This window comes from Ixodes scapularis, unplaced genomic scaffold (assembly GCF_016920785.2).
Source record: "Ixodes scapularis isolate PalLabHiFi unplaced genomic scaffold, ASM1692078v2 PGA_scaffold4__175_contigs__length_147842914, whole genome shotgun sequence".
NCBI classification, from domain to species: domain Eukaryota; kingdom Metazoa; phylum Arthropoda; class Arachnida; order Ixodida; family Ixodidae; genus Ixodes; species Ixodes scapularis.
The window spans coordinates 136,766,206-136,781,699 of record NW_024609879.1 but is presented as its reverse complement, the minus strand read 5'-3'; positions in this window follow the sequence as shown (position 1 = coordinate 136,781,699).

Genomic DNA, 15,494 nt, shown 5'->3' with positions numbered 1-15,494 from the left:
GGTAGCAACAAGAGGTGCATGGATGGGGGGCTTACTGTCGTTGTAGAGTCGACGCCTGCGGCAACTGACGGTGCGGTGCTCGTAGACTCTGCAGCGTTCGCATCTTGTGGCTTTTGGTTAATGAGGGACAGGGCTGCTACTCGTCTGAAGAGGACGGTGTGGGGAACTGTGGTGCCTTCAAAGGGTAGGATGACTGACTCGGTGGACCCCATCGCTCATGACATGACAATGGAGGCTTGATATCTTTCCATAACGGCCACTAGTTCATCGGAGAAAAAACCGACTTCAAAACCTTGTGTAACACCTTTGCATGAGTTAAGTGGTGCGGTAAGACAGGATACCCAACCAAAAAATCCTGTATAACTTTTCGCTATCCCAATTATGGAACCGGAAAGCTATCCGGATTCTATCTGGACTCTATCTGGACTTTAAGTTTTCAGATATCATTTTTTGTCTGGTATCTGGATTGCGGGTTTCCAGAAACAAATGTCCGGTTTCATAATCCAGATAGTGAAAAGTTATACCGGATTTTTAGGTAGGGTACGATTTGTTGGAGGCGATTATTAGTTCTTATGTCGCCGACTTGTGTGAGTTGTTGTGCTTTGTGTTTATAGGTAGTTTTGAGAAGGACCCTTTACGGCTTTTTGTGGCAAGCGAGTTTGTATTGTTAGATCCTGACATGCTCGGGGTGAAAGTGCCGCGGCTGAAATAAAGGCGGATAGGGATGCGTACATTTTGATGTATTTCAAGCGGAGGGTGTGGGGACTCGTATCACAATGGTGTGGAGACGTACCACAATGCTGCGGTCGAGGTCCATCCTCATTTTCACACGTTGGTGTCAAAATGAGGATGGAAGCATTTGGGGCAAGGTGAAGTCAACATTTTTCGTGGATGGCTCACCAATTGGAGGATGTTGATGGATTACTCGGAGCACAAAGCGAGAGAGTCAACACTCGCGGCTTTCGAATTCGAAATCCCTCGATGATGAAGTGCGAATCCCACGCTTCGAAATTAAGCCCCGTTAGCTGCAAATTGTGCCACGCTGACGGCAATCTCAGATCTTAGCTTTATGTGTTTAGATGCTAGGCATAGTTATACTCGTTTTTTGTTCATAATACTCAACAGTGTACGTTCTGAGAACTAAATTTGAATTGAAGAAAAAACAACTGTATCAAGAAATGAAAACCCATCATACTGTGTTCTTGAGCGCTTTCGAGTCGGTCTCGGTGTTCACATTTGATACACACGTTTCTCTGTTGAAACTGAATATACTGCTTTTTTAAGTTTATTCGAAACACATTCTTTAAGGCGGTGGAGAGCTACACTAGTGCCGACTTCACCACGTATTTTTAGGCTCGTGACACATTATATGAGGGGAAAATCATCAGGGTAATTTGACTAAATAACTAAAATCTCTTTATTAACTTTTGGAATATTGATTTCTGGGGTAATGTTAGAATTGCAGTATCGACGGTTATTACTAGTACAGTAATTTATACGATGTATGAACATGGAATGACCTTAAATATTTTTCGATCAACTTTCGCGTTTTTTTGACCGATTTAAAATTGCACACACAAAAAAAAAAAACGCATCTGCCTACAATGACGCTTGAAAGAGTGACGTATTTTTTTAGGTCACGTCGTCACTTGTGTTGTTTTCACACTCATCAAGGAAACGCTGTCGAGATACTGACGACGTTATATAAACGACTATATCAGTCCTCCAAGCGTCATCCTGGCCAGGGTTTCATGCGCTCTACTAGCATTTTTGCGCAGAATTTTTAGATCGGTAGAAAAAGAGCGAGAAGTGATGGATTCATTAATCTAAATTGGTAACTTTTTTTTTTGCAAATTATGTAAACTTGTCTGATGTCTAATATTTATTGCTATGAATTGCTACAAACCAATAATTAAAAGTTTATTATATTATTTAAGTTAAATAGTCAAGTTGAACTTGACGGCTATTCCCTCATTCAATGTCCACCAAGCCTTATAAATACAAGATGAAGACATAACTCGTCGAACTCTTATCCTTTATTTTGTTTAAAATTATGTTGGAACTAAAATCAAACACCTTGTATATTGCTCGTGTCTTGCACACACGACCTTCTGAGTACACTTGTTCTTCCGCGTAGGATTTTGGTGCTGTAGCATGTTGGATGTATTGTATAACGCAAAATGGCATGTCAGTAAAGCACCGAGCACCACGATGCAGCTATCATAAAGAATCGAAAACAATGTGTAAACACATCAACTTAAACAAGTAGTACACTCAAATACCCACATCAATGACCTTTATGCTTGGTCACCGAGAACTTGTTTACTCAAAAATTGAGAAAGGTCATTTTTCTCTGACAACCACAAAAGTCATGGTTCTCTGACTATCCAAAAGGGCAGAATCAAGTGATTTTGACATGAAAAATATAGCACATCACAGGGACTTGAAAGAATGCTTTCAAACGTTCGTATCAATGGCATGGTTGAGAAGTAAACAAATCTCAGCAACAATCTATTGACGACGGCGACATCAAAGCTTGGAAGAAAAAAAATTAAGTTATAAGAAATTTAAAATTTACTAACTCACTTTTTTAATTATTGAAAATAAACAGGGTCCTAAATATAATCTTTTTGAGCGTCATCAAAAACCCCTAAATCGGCAAATTGTAGGTAGGGTGACGATTTAACTCACGTGAAACTTCTCTATCCTGTCGAAGGGCCTACAGGGGTACCTTACATTAACAGGTGTAAATTTACGTGGCAGCCCTAAACGGACCTTGTTTGCTCATGTTGATGTCCATCACACAACAGCAACGCCACGGGATTGAGTGTCGGCGACAAATCGAAGATATTGGTTTGACTTCATAGCGCGGGCGAGCGATAGCAGAGCGCGCGCCCCAAGCGGAACACACGCCGAAGCTCGGTGGCTTCGCGCTCGCTGTGAAACGCTGCAAGGCGCGAGCTAGTTGGCGCTGCGTGGAATAAATACCCTGTCGAAAACCAAAGTATTACTTTTCTCTATCTGAATTACGGAACTAGAAAAATCTATCTAGGTTTTATATCGCTTTCAGGATTTCAATAATTATTCTTTTGTGTACAATCTGGATATCAGGTTTCCAGTTCAAGTTCAAGTTCAAGTTCAAGTTTTATTCGCCTCAAAGACGTTCGTTCGAACGTATTACATGAGGGGGGGGGGTAGAAAAATACAATCAAATGCAAGATGGAATGGCAATCAAAGAACTAACTGAGGTGAAAAATTAACAACAAGCAAAAACAAAGAACGAACTATACAGGATTCGGAACAAAGTTTACACAAACCGGGCACAGCAGAACTGGGAACACAGTGTGCAATTTATAGTAAACACAAGCAGACATGGCGCGGAAAACATATCATGGAACCAAAGCCGAAGTTTTTTCGCGGAATATTATTTCGTTCTGTTCAGTGACTATGTCGTTAGGGAGAGAATTCCAATTTTTAATGGACAGAGCAAGAGGAGAGTATTTGTATCTATTAGTGCGACCGAACATAGGTGCAATTTTTAAGGAATGATCATGACGCAAAGAAATGTATGAGGCAGGCTTACAGTGAGTGAGCATGAATGATGGCATGTTGTAATAAAACTTATGAAAAAGAGTAAGGCGAGCGACTGTCCGACGTGATTCAAGAGAAGTTAAATTAGAAAGAACCTTTAGTTGGGAGACACTGATTTTCGTACTGTAGTTTCGATGAATGAAGCGGACGGCCTTATTCTGGACTGATTCTAGTCTATTAATGAGGTAAAGTTGATGAGGAGCCCATATGGTGCTAGCACCATATGGGCTCCTCATCAAGATCTCCTCATCCAGATACAATTCCAGTTTGATTCTCAGTTCCATTATCCTGATAGTGAAAAGTTATCCTGGATTTTTTGGTATGGTAGTGATGACGTTTGGGGGGGGGGGGGGGGAGGTGTAGGCCTTTTCTTCTAGGTGGTATTGGGCCAAATGGCGTAATGTGACGTTATGAGTGGCGTGACAAGACGTGGCAAGTGGCATGATGCGACAATATATGGAAGGATGAATGAATAGTTCGAAGGTGTACGCCACCGAGCAGTAAGCTTTTCAATTACCACAATTAGCTCCGATTAAATTTGAATTTACCTAACAATAATTATTAAACAATATATCGCCCCATCACAGCAATTGTGGCCATCTTGCTTGATCTTTCTTGCACTGCACCAGACTCATACCCACTGTGTTTTTTTTAAATGTCAATAACAAGGTAAAGCATAGTAACGCTTGGAAACGCCCGCGCTTCACACGCGGCTGACCCACGATCGAATCTTTAGAACACCGCGGCGGGAGGTGATTCTTTTCAAGCATTAGAAGATATGACGACGGACAGTCGACGCCCAACTTTCCACTAAGAAAACTACTAGTACGTTCACTACTGCAACGAAAACGGACGTCATTTCCTAGGGTGGGAAGAACCCAAAGCACCTAAAGGTCTCAAATGAAAATTGCGATGTTGAAGTTAAAATCTCGTTCTTCGAATTTAAGCCCCGTTAGTTGCCAACTGTCCGACGCTGACGACAATATAAGGACTTCGCGTTTTCGGCTTTGCAAGCTAGGTATAATGAGACAAGCTCTTCGTTCATAATACTGGACTGGGTTCGTTTTGAGTATTACATTTGGTTATAACCATGTAAGGAGACGCTGTAGAAAACTACTCAGGGTTTGTTGTTGAGTGCTTTTGAGTCAGTCTCGATGTTTAGATACGCCATTAGGGTTTCTCTGCTTAACCTGAATATACTGGTCGCTTAATTTTAAATCGAACTTTTTTTTAAATTTAAAGTTGGGTGAGATTTAGACGAGTGCCGTCCTCCCCACGTGTTATTAGGCGCGGAAGACATTAGATGATGGGAAAGTCGTCAGGGTCAGTTCACTAATTAACTTAGAATCTCTTAATTATCTTTTAAATAAGGGCGGCGATGTGGGTAAGTTGGTTCATACTGACGAAAAGGAAAACAGCGCGCAGTAAACGGGAACAAAAGGAAGTGCAAACAGTACAAGCGCTGTAATTAAATAATTAAAAAAATTGTTCCGTAATAATGTTAGATCTGCAGAATTGACGGCAAATACTAGTACACGACAGACCAATTTAAAAAAAAAAAAAAATTGGAAATGTAATGTTTTTACATTTTTTTTTCAATCAAGTTTCGCGTTTTTTCGCCTATAAAAGCGGCATGCCAAAAAGAAAAAAAGACCGCACCATTTCCTTTCTGTTATGACGCTTGGAAGACTGATATATTTCTTTAGGTAACGTCGTCACTTGTGTCGTCGGCGCACCCATCAAAGAACGGCTGCCGTGAAAGTGCCGATGTGAATTAAACGACAACGACACTCTTCCAAGCGTCATTTGGGAGAGAGCTTGAGGCGCCCATTTTGCGCGGAACTTTTAAAAGTGCGAGAGTTGATCGACTGATATATATACATCGCTTTTTTTGCGAATTATCTAAATTCGTCTGGTCTCTCGAAGTAATTGCCATAAATTTGGCAATTTTATCATGACCCTTAATACCAATACTCAAAAGTTAATTATAATATTTTATTTCACTAGTTAACTTAACTTTACGATGATCCCCTCATCTAATGTCCGCCAAGCCTTATAAATACATGTTGAAGACAAAACTTGTCTAATTATCATCCACTCTTTTTAAAATTATGTTCCAGTTAAAATCAAAAACCCTCTGTACTACTCTTATCGTGCACGCACGACCTTCTGATTAGTCTCGTTCTTCCAATGGCAATTTATGTGCCGTAGACATGTTGGGTGCATTGTATGACGTAAAATGACATGTAAGTAAACCATCGAGTACCAAGCTGCAGCTGCCATAAAGAATCGCACACGTTGTGTTAAAGCACCAACAGAAAGTAGTATTCACAAATCCCCACATAAATCACCTTTATGGTTGGTCACCGAGAATTTGTTTGTTTGATGGTTCAGAAGTCATTTTTCTTTGACAGCCACAAGACACATAGCTTTCTGACGGTCCATAAGTGCGAAATGAAGGGATTTCGACGTTTAACTCTATAGCACAAAACTGGGGCTGCAGCGGATGCTTTCACGCATTCCTATCAATAGGGTGGTGAGAAACAACAAAAAAAAATTTCCGAAAAAAATCCATTAACGACGGTAACATAACAGCTGGCAAGAAACAAAACTAAATATAGAACTAACTTGAACTCTACTATCGTTATAATTAATAAAAACGAACAGGGTTCCAAAAATACTCTTGCTGTGAGTCATCGAAACACTCTAAATCAGCAAAATTTACTTAGGCTGACGACCTCCTCCTAGTTAAGCTTCTCAAACTTGTCGAAGGACCCTCGAAGTTACCTTAATTTTAAAGTTTCGAATTTACATGGGAGCCTTGAACGGAACTTGAGTTCTCGTGAAGGTGTTAATCACACTATGGCAAGGCCATGGGAAAGAGCGTCGGCGACAAATCAAAGGTATTAGTTGACTTCCGACCGCTGGCGACCAATGGCATCGCGCAACTGACAACGTAACCCTCTCATGGATGAGTTATAATGACCATATAAAAAATGTACTATGCTGGGACGTTCATCTTGACTATAAGAAAGTAAATAAAAGATGTATATATTAATGTAATTTGCATAAGTTGAACAGACGTGTTCTCTTTTGAGTACAGCATGCATTCCAGTTCTCAGATAACATTACTTTGGGTATTACACAGTAATTTGTTTTAAAATCAAAATGGTTAGTGTATTTGGTCCTGAACAGCTTAGCACCGTTTCATTTCTGATTACAATACTAAACAAAATCCTCCTGCAGTAGATAATGAACGCGAATGTGTCCCGCTGCATTTAACCTTTCAAAACCCTCGGGGCAAAGAGAGATATCGCAACGTCGACATGTGTGGCGTGTCTTGCGACTGCAAGACTTGCTGCGGCAGACGACATCACGTGCGGTCTGCCATTCTTCATCACCGCTGACGTCAAGGCCATCTCCAGGGCTATTAGGGATGTCTCAAACTGCATCAATCTTTTCCTATGTTAGGAAAAATTTTTGTTTAAGTATTGTCGTCCAGCCGAAGATAGTGCAGAGCAATAAAAAATTGGAGCCGGTAGAAGTCAACATTTATTGGCCAAGAAAAAGTTGAAAACGCGTGAAGCCTAATCAGGACAGTGTTGCTGCATGGCGTCTACATTTCAGGACAAATATAGTGAGCGTCAACAAAAGAAACGGAAAGAAATCTTTATTTTTTTTAAGTTTTCATCGCTAATAATTTATTCATGGCTCGAAATATATAAAACAAGATTTTGATTCATTGATCGGACAAACGTTTACCTAGAAATCGTTATTTAACTTTATAAACAGCTGCTTGGCGTTGATAGGAATTGAGCCGAATTTGTATGTCACCTTGGTAACAGCCGGCAAGTGCTATTAACCGTTGGCCACCTGAAAAAAAAAATTATGTCCTCATTAGAGAACACCAAGCCGCAAGGTATGGTGTAGGCGTATGCTCGCTTTTTTGTACGCCTCTGTGATCAATATTTGTATCGCGAAAGCAACATTTGCAGAGGTCAACCTGATAAGTGGGCGGTCTAGGACGCTACACATCAACTAAACTTTTTGACGTCACGCAACGAAGGAGATTAGACTTTTTGCAGATAAGTTCGCCGAAGAGTGATTTGCAAAGCAAGACACTTGAAAATATATGCAACGGCATGCGTTTCTTAAATTGTCGGGACTTAATAAATAACATCTTAAGAAACTCCGGGCATGGCGAGTCCCGCACACTTTCTCATCGTTTCGCGGCCAATGTGATTATGGTAACAACGGCGAAGGAGGAATCACGACGCTAGGAATTAACATATTAAGCCTCTTCCTGTGATCCGTAATCTGCCAGCGTCACTAGACGTACCGTGGAAAACAGAATTCCACTCTTTACAAGAGAGTCATCGTTCCTTTCATTGCCCGTACTTAGTGGCATGTCCGTTAGTAAGAACTAGAGTGACTAGGCATAGCTAGACGCTCGTCTGATGGTTGGCCGAAAGAACGTGATATTTGGAACTCCTTTTCCGCGGGCGATCCATGAAGATTCTTTTTGCATGTTGCGACGAAGCTCGATTGGTCGTCGAAATATCTCTTTTACTGTTCGGCTCCGTTGAGGCGGGGTGACATTCTTTTTTTTTTTCCAGCTCGATCTTCTTCTTCCTTTCCTTTTTCTTCCAGCGTTCACGCGACACCGTCACATGCCGCCGCCTCAAAAAGGCGTCGACCCGACGCACACAACACGCAAAGAAACTGGTGTTATGAAGACACTTAAAGCACACACAAAACACGCGATAGTTGCAAGTGCTGTACACGTATAAAACAGTATTCAAGTCCACGCACAACACAATCGTCCGAAGCGGTAATTGCAAGTCCTGTACAAGTATAAAACAGTCTTCTATTGAACAGTTTTAGGAGAGTGAAAATTCTGCAACAGGCTCTAGATACGGTTTCAGTTTTTCTACGTGCACGATGTCCCGCCCTGAACCATCACCGAACTCTATTTCATAATTCACCGCTGATAGCTTGGCCACAACTCGATGAGGCCCAGTGTACATTGTCCGTTTTTTGAGCCCCACTGGCGGGGCCCTCAACAGCACCAACTGGTCTCGTTCTAACGTTATGTCAGTTCGGTGTTCGTCAAATAGTCTCTTCTGCTTCTCCTGAGCCAACTTGATGTGTCGTGCGGCCAATCTACGCGCTTCGTTCAAGCGCTCACGCACGAGCACCGCGTATTCGGAGCTTGCTTGCAGTTCTTGCAGCCCTTTCCTGTTATAAGCCACATCCAAGGGGAAAACAGGGTCACGCCCATACAGAAGGAAAAAAGGAGAAGTACGAACTGTGTCCTGATATCCTGTGTTATAGCAGAACACTATATAGGGCAAAACATCAGCCCACTTCTCTCCAGATGAGGTGGTGATTCGCATCATCTGTTTGAGCGTTTTGTTGGCTCGTTCGACGAGGCCGTTGGCAGCTGGGTGATAAGCTGTAGACGTTGCGTGACGTATACCACGGTACTTGAGGTAATCGGAAGTTGATCTGGCAGTCATCTGTGTGCCCCTGTCCGTAACTAGTACTGTGGGGCATCCGTGCTTGAGGATAATTCTCCTCTCGATGAACTTCTGCACCGTGGAAGCCTCAATGTTACGAACAGCTTTCGCCTCGCAAACTTGGTTAGGTATTCTATGGCAACTATAACAAACTTGTACCTTCGTGAAGCCTGGAAGGGCCCAATTATGTCGAGTCCAACTGTATGAAATGGCACATCGACTTCAACTGGCTGCAGCAGTCCGTAAGGGCACGTCGTAGTCATCTTCATCCGTTGACAGAGGTCACAGCTTTTCACGAACCGTTGGACATCCGGATACTGTCGAGGCCACACATATTTACTGTGGATTTTCTCGTATGTGCGACGGATTCCCATGTGTGCTCCGAATCGACTTCCATGAAATTCGTGAAGTACTTCCGCTCGCTTCGTCGCCGGCAAGCATAAAACAAATCGTTCATGCGTTGGTCCTGCATCCCTTTTGTACAATACATCATGAAAAAGCACGAATTGTTTACTTGCCCTCTTCTGCTGTTTCATTGTACCAGCCTTTTTCTGCAGTATCTTTATGATTTTTGTACAGAACGGGTCCTCCTTCTCCTCGGAGGTTAAGTTGGGCTCTTTGACCTCAAACACATCGCAAGTGCGGGTCCTCTCAGTCTCTCCCGAGCCGTTGGTACTCGAAGGTTCCCCTGAGCAGAAGCGGCTTGGAATACGGGACAGACAATCGGGGGCAGTGTGACATGCGCCAGACTTGTACACAACTGCAAAGTCGAATTTTTGGAGCAGGAGAGACCACCTCAGCAGGCGTTGGTTTCCCTCCTTGTAACGAAGAACCCAGCAGAGCGCATGGTGATCTGTAACAACATGAAACTTTCTGCCCATTAGGTAGGGGCGTAGCTGTTCCAGGGACCACTTAACTGCAAGGGCCTCAAGCTCAGTGGATGTGTAGTTCTCTTCAGCTCCGTGAAGAGAACGGCTGAAGTATGCAACAGGCCTGCAATCCCCAGTTTCATCTTCCTGGAGGAGGATGGCGCCGAGGCCGGTTCTGGAAGCATCAGTGTGGACCTGGAGGCCGTATTTAGAGTCTTCTGAAAAGTGCTTCAAGACGGGAGGTCCACATAAGGCAGATTTCAGTTCATGGAAGGCGTGTTCTTGTGGAGAACCCCATGTGAAGGCTTCTTCTTTTTTCAGGAGCTTTCTCAAGGGGGCTGCGATGGCACTATGGTTCCAAATGAACTTTCGGAAATAGGACGTCAGTCCCAAGAACGATTGAACTTCAGCCGCAGTTCTCGGAATGGGGAATCGCGTTACGGCATCAACTTTCTCTGGATCAGGTGCAATACCTTTCTGGGATACCATATGTCCAAGGTAAGTCACTCTGGTGCAAAAAAAAATGGCACTTCTGCGGTTTGAACTTGAGATTGGCGGCCTCAAAACGCGCGAAAATATTTCCCAGTCGTCGAAGGTGATCTTGGAACGTTGTGCTATAAACAATGCAGTCGTCCATGGAGACCAGTGCGTTGCGATACTTTAGATCACCGATAATGGCATCTACAGTTCGCTGACACGTTGCCGGTGCCCCTTTTAACCTGAACGGCATTTTCAGAAATTCATACAGCCCCCACTGCATAACAAAAGCTGTCTTAGCGGTGTCGCCAGGTTCCACCTCTATTTGGTAGAATCCTGAAAGGAGGTCCAATGTTGAGAAATACTTGCTCCCACTCAATGCCGCCAGAGCATCATCGATTCGTGGTAGTGGATAGACAACGTTTTCAGTTACAGCACTTAGCTTCCTGTAGTCTACACACATCCTTGTCGACTTGTCCTTTTTTTGAACTAGAACCAGTGGTGATGCCCAGGAGCTTTTGGAGGGCTGGATAATTTTTGCATCCTTTAGGTCTTTTATCATTGCCTTCACCAAACCTCTTTGAGCCGGTGAAATTCGCCTTGGGTATTGTGCAATCGGTCTTGCACCACCAGTAGAAATGGAATGTTTCTCTATCATACAAGATCCCAGGTGTGCAGTGTCGGTTGCAAAACTAGAACGATATTTCGTCAAGAGTTGTTTTACTGCCTCCAGCTCTTCGGAGTTCAGCGAAGCTCCCACGTTGAAGCTCAACTCATCAATTATTCTCTGCTGCGTTTCGTTGCGGACTTTCGGCACATCTTCCTGGTTCTCAAAATCAGAAAAACTGGAACATTGCAGGGCTGATTCCCATTCGATGGGAGACAAGTCAACCGCTTCAACAGCTTCTACCTTTTCTGCTGATCCTAAAGATGCCCTCGCAGGTATTTTGGATGGCCTCAAGGAAAAGTTTGTAGCCAAAAGTTTGAAAGTCTTTGTTCCTGCATCGATGACTGTCGGTTGCAGTTCCAACAGGTACCGTTCAATAGCTGATTGAGAACCTGTTACGTATAAGATATCGCGACTTGTCTCGCCGTCTGGGACTTCCAAAACGACTTCGATGACTTTCCGGGAAAGAGGCGGTACTACTTGGGTGGTCGTTGCATAAACCTTGAGTGGTTTTTCGGCTTGGATCGAAAACGTGTTTGTACCCCAGTCGATAAATGCTTTTGAAGAGCGTAGAAAGTCATCGCCAAGTAAGACTAAGTCTTCCTTTAAATGTGGGACAACCACAAAAGTCTGTCGGAATGACCTTCCGTCTACCGTAATGTCGACACTCACTTCTCCATTATTTTCAAGTGGCAGCCCATTTGCTCCCACAAGTTTCAGGGAAGATTTTGAAGGTGTCATCTGAAGTCTCTGGCAAACAGCTTCATTCACAAGGCTTCTGGTGGAACCAGAATCCGAAACTGCACTGTGGTCAAGGGATCCCATAAAGACTGGGACCCGTTTGACCCCCACAGAACATTCACAGCTAACGCGCTGCACTACTGGTGTCTCCCCGCAGGCCCCGAAGACACCAGGTCGGAGTTTTCCAGGTCAGTCGGAACGTTAGGCTCCGCTTGAAATGCGCGCTGCCATTCAAGAAATTCTTGCGTGAGAGGCTGGGGCACCATGTAACAAAGTGGCCTTCCTGTTTGCAATTTAGGCAAAGCTTGAGTACTTTCCGACGGGATCCTTGAGCCTTGGTCTGGGCTGCATTGTTATGGGCACGGAATTCCCTTTGGTAGGTCAGGCTTGGTTGTGGTTTTTCATTCGCACTGCTCGCTGCATCGTATTCCTGACGTTTTTCCCCAGGCTGCTGTTGCCGATCAAGTTTGACGAAACTGCACAGCTCATCGGCCCCTCCTTCGTGGAAGTTTGAAACTTTTAATGACTTCTCTTCGGTCTTCTTGGCTTTTCCGCTTGCCCGATCAAACTTCATAAAAGAGTCGAGCAAGTCATCAAGCGATGTGAAGCTTCTATCGAAATACATCCGCTTTGCCTTGTCGTTCAGCGATTCAAGAGGCAATTCGCACTTATCGGCTTCGCTTCCTGTGAAGATACATTCTTCTATCAGTTGCAGCTTCTGAATAGCGTACTCCATGCAAGTTTCTGTGGAGGTCTGTCTTCGAGCGAACATTGCTCTTTGATTTTCCACAGGGCTTTCTAAATTGTAGTGCCGCCGAAACGCGGACTTCACGTCATTCTTAGTGCTCATCTTCTTGGAGTTAAGCTCGAAGCGTATCCAAGCAAAATCTTTGGAAGGTAGCTTTGATATGAGCAGCGGCAGTGCGATATCTTCCGGCAGCCCGTAAATTTTCAGCCAAAATTCGACCTGATGGAACCAACCAATTACGTCAGTGGCAAGGAGGGGAGCTGCACTTACGGCCGCGGTGGATGGCTGAACTCGATGGTTGATGGTATCCCCCAGTCCTCTCCCCTGGCTTTGCTGGTGCGAGCCCTTGTCTCTGCTTTCAGATGTGCTGCATAAGTTTGGGACGCTCTCTTGTAGTTCGGTATGCAGCAACCGCTGCTGCCGTTTCTTTTTCTTGGATATTTTATTCTGTTGCCCTTGGTGCTTGGAGCCCTCGTCGCTGCTTTCAGAGTTGCTTCTCGAGCTCGCGGCCTCCAAGCAGTTGAGTCTCTCGATTACTGGGGACAGTAATCCGCACACCAGGGTCTCCTTGGCTTTCAGAGAAGCGCTATCCCCAGCAGCACTTGCAGAATAGGCAGGCGTCGGCGCGGGTACAGTCTGTTGTCGGCTAAGAAGCTCTGCGATGCGTTGCCTCAATTCAGCGATTTCTTCGTCCCTCCTCGAAAGGATCTGCTGAAGTTCTTCGCTCCGTGCAACTGCCGCCTCAACTTTAGCCTGCAACGACGCGTCACTGCCGCTTTTTGCGCCGTCTTCATCCATCGTTGCTGACGTTGTAGTTAAGCCCTCTCGTTGATGCGAAGAGCTCAATGGGCGATTTGATAATGACCGCCGTCCCCACATAAATTTACCTCATTACGGAGTCCCCGTTCGGGCGCCAAGTGCGACGAAGCTCGATTGGTCGTCGAAATATCTCTTTTACTGTTCGGCTCCGTTGAGGCGTGGTGACATTCTTTTTCCTTTCCAGCTCGATCTTCTTCTTCCTTTCCTTTTTCTTCCAGCGTTCACGCGACACCGTCACACATGTGGTCATCGCCTAGTGCGGAGATAAAGCGCGTCCCGTAGATTGTCTAGTTTTGTATTGCTGACACATTACTAAGACCTGCAATGCACATGAAATTGGCTCTAACGATTTAAGTGCGGGGGCGCTTTCGTGTTTCGATTACAAAAGTAATAGAAGCTATATCATTTATTCTCATGGCGTGTCATTTTTTTTTAAATGAAACTACACTAAATTACTACATCCAACTTAACTTCAGAACTGCACATACGCAAAAACTTGGTAATTGCCTCAGATATGATTTTGTTATGCCTGCATTTGCTGATATTCGTTTGGGGATTGAGCACTTAAAAGTGCAATTTTTATGAGCAGTTTAGTGTTATTTAAACCTTCATAGTGTTTATATACATTGTTTTAATTTTAATTTGAACCTACTTTTGTATAACAGCTTTATTAAAGGTACACTACTGCGGTTTGTGCGGGTTAGTTATACGGCCTGAAGCGCACAATATAATAGGTTAATCCTCACGTTACCTTAGATAACCAAAAGTCTATAATTACTGTTTAATAAATGATAAAAAGCCTATGGTTCCATTTGCAGACACACTAAACGTAGTCGAAATAAAATAAATCAAACATTTTCAGATTTCACGTAAAATCAATGTTGCCACTTGTGCAACAGGGACAAGGCAAGCAATGTGTAGACACGGATATCAAGGTTGTAATCTCCGTTGTCGCACAGCTAGCCTTGTGTCGGTTGCACGAGTGGTACCTTTGGCACTCCCCAGAATTTTCACGTGCTTTAGGACCAATTTTAACAGTCTTACTGAGTAGCTCTTTGCGACGTTCAGCAAGCTTATATTTGGAGCCACATGTTTATTTCTACAAATTGAAACTTAAATATGGAAGTTTGGTTGAATATTGGACGTTACGCGAGGAACTATATAATATTATATTATCTCCCCCTGCCCATATAAATCACGAGCACTAACAGGATTGGTGTACAATTCGCGAATTTGATTTAAGTAAATGTTTAAGAATTAAAATTAAAACACCCTGTGTAATTAAATCAGATAATATTCTTCCTCTTTTAGCACTAATTTCTAGTCGTTCCATTGCTTAATTTGCAGCGAATGTGTGATCTGCGCGTATTTTCACCAAGCTCGACGCACTTATAATGTTGTCAAAAGGATTCGATAAAAATAAATTTATGTTTTGATTTTTATTTTTTTACGCCTCTTTATATCCCGTACAAGTGGAGCACATAGACTGCTGGAGATATGACAAATAATCTGTTTTTCTTTTATTTTTAAATGCAAAACAATTCATTCCCCATAGTTGTCTTGTTTCCCGAGCAATTGCTAGCAGACTAGAGCGTCTCTGTCTTAAGTTCGATATAGATCGATCAGTAGACCAAAAAAAAAAAAAAAAAACGGAGACAGTCTAACAATGGTAGATATTTGCAGGAATATTTGTGCAATCAATATGTCCAAGATGAGATTCAGGTGTGGTGCATCCAGACGTTAATTATTAATTAAAATATTAAACAAATAGCATACACTTGTTTGGGAACCCTGCAAAGTGGAAGTTAAAAAAGGGTAAAGCAACAAAGGGTCTGTGTTTTATGTCATAAATATCAGACAAGGTCGCGGCAATACCACTGCATATTACGATAACAGTTTTTCATTTAGATAAAAAAAAAATATATATATATATATGCTACAAAAGGTGAAATCAATGAGACGTTTGTACGTTTGTTAAGACTCAAAATATATCTTTACATGCGAGGTGCCCTTTTTTTAAGCGGATCTTGCTTTCTCCGAGTGGGGTCACTGGCGACAGAAAG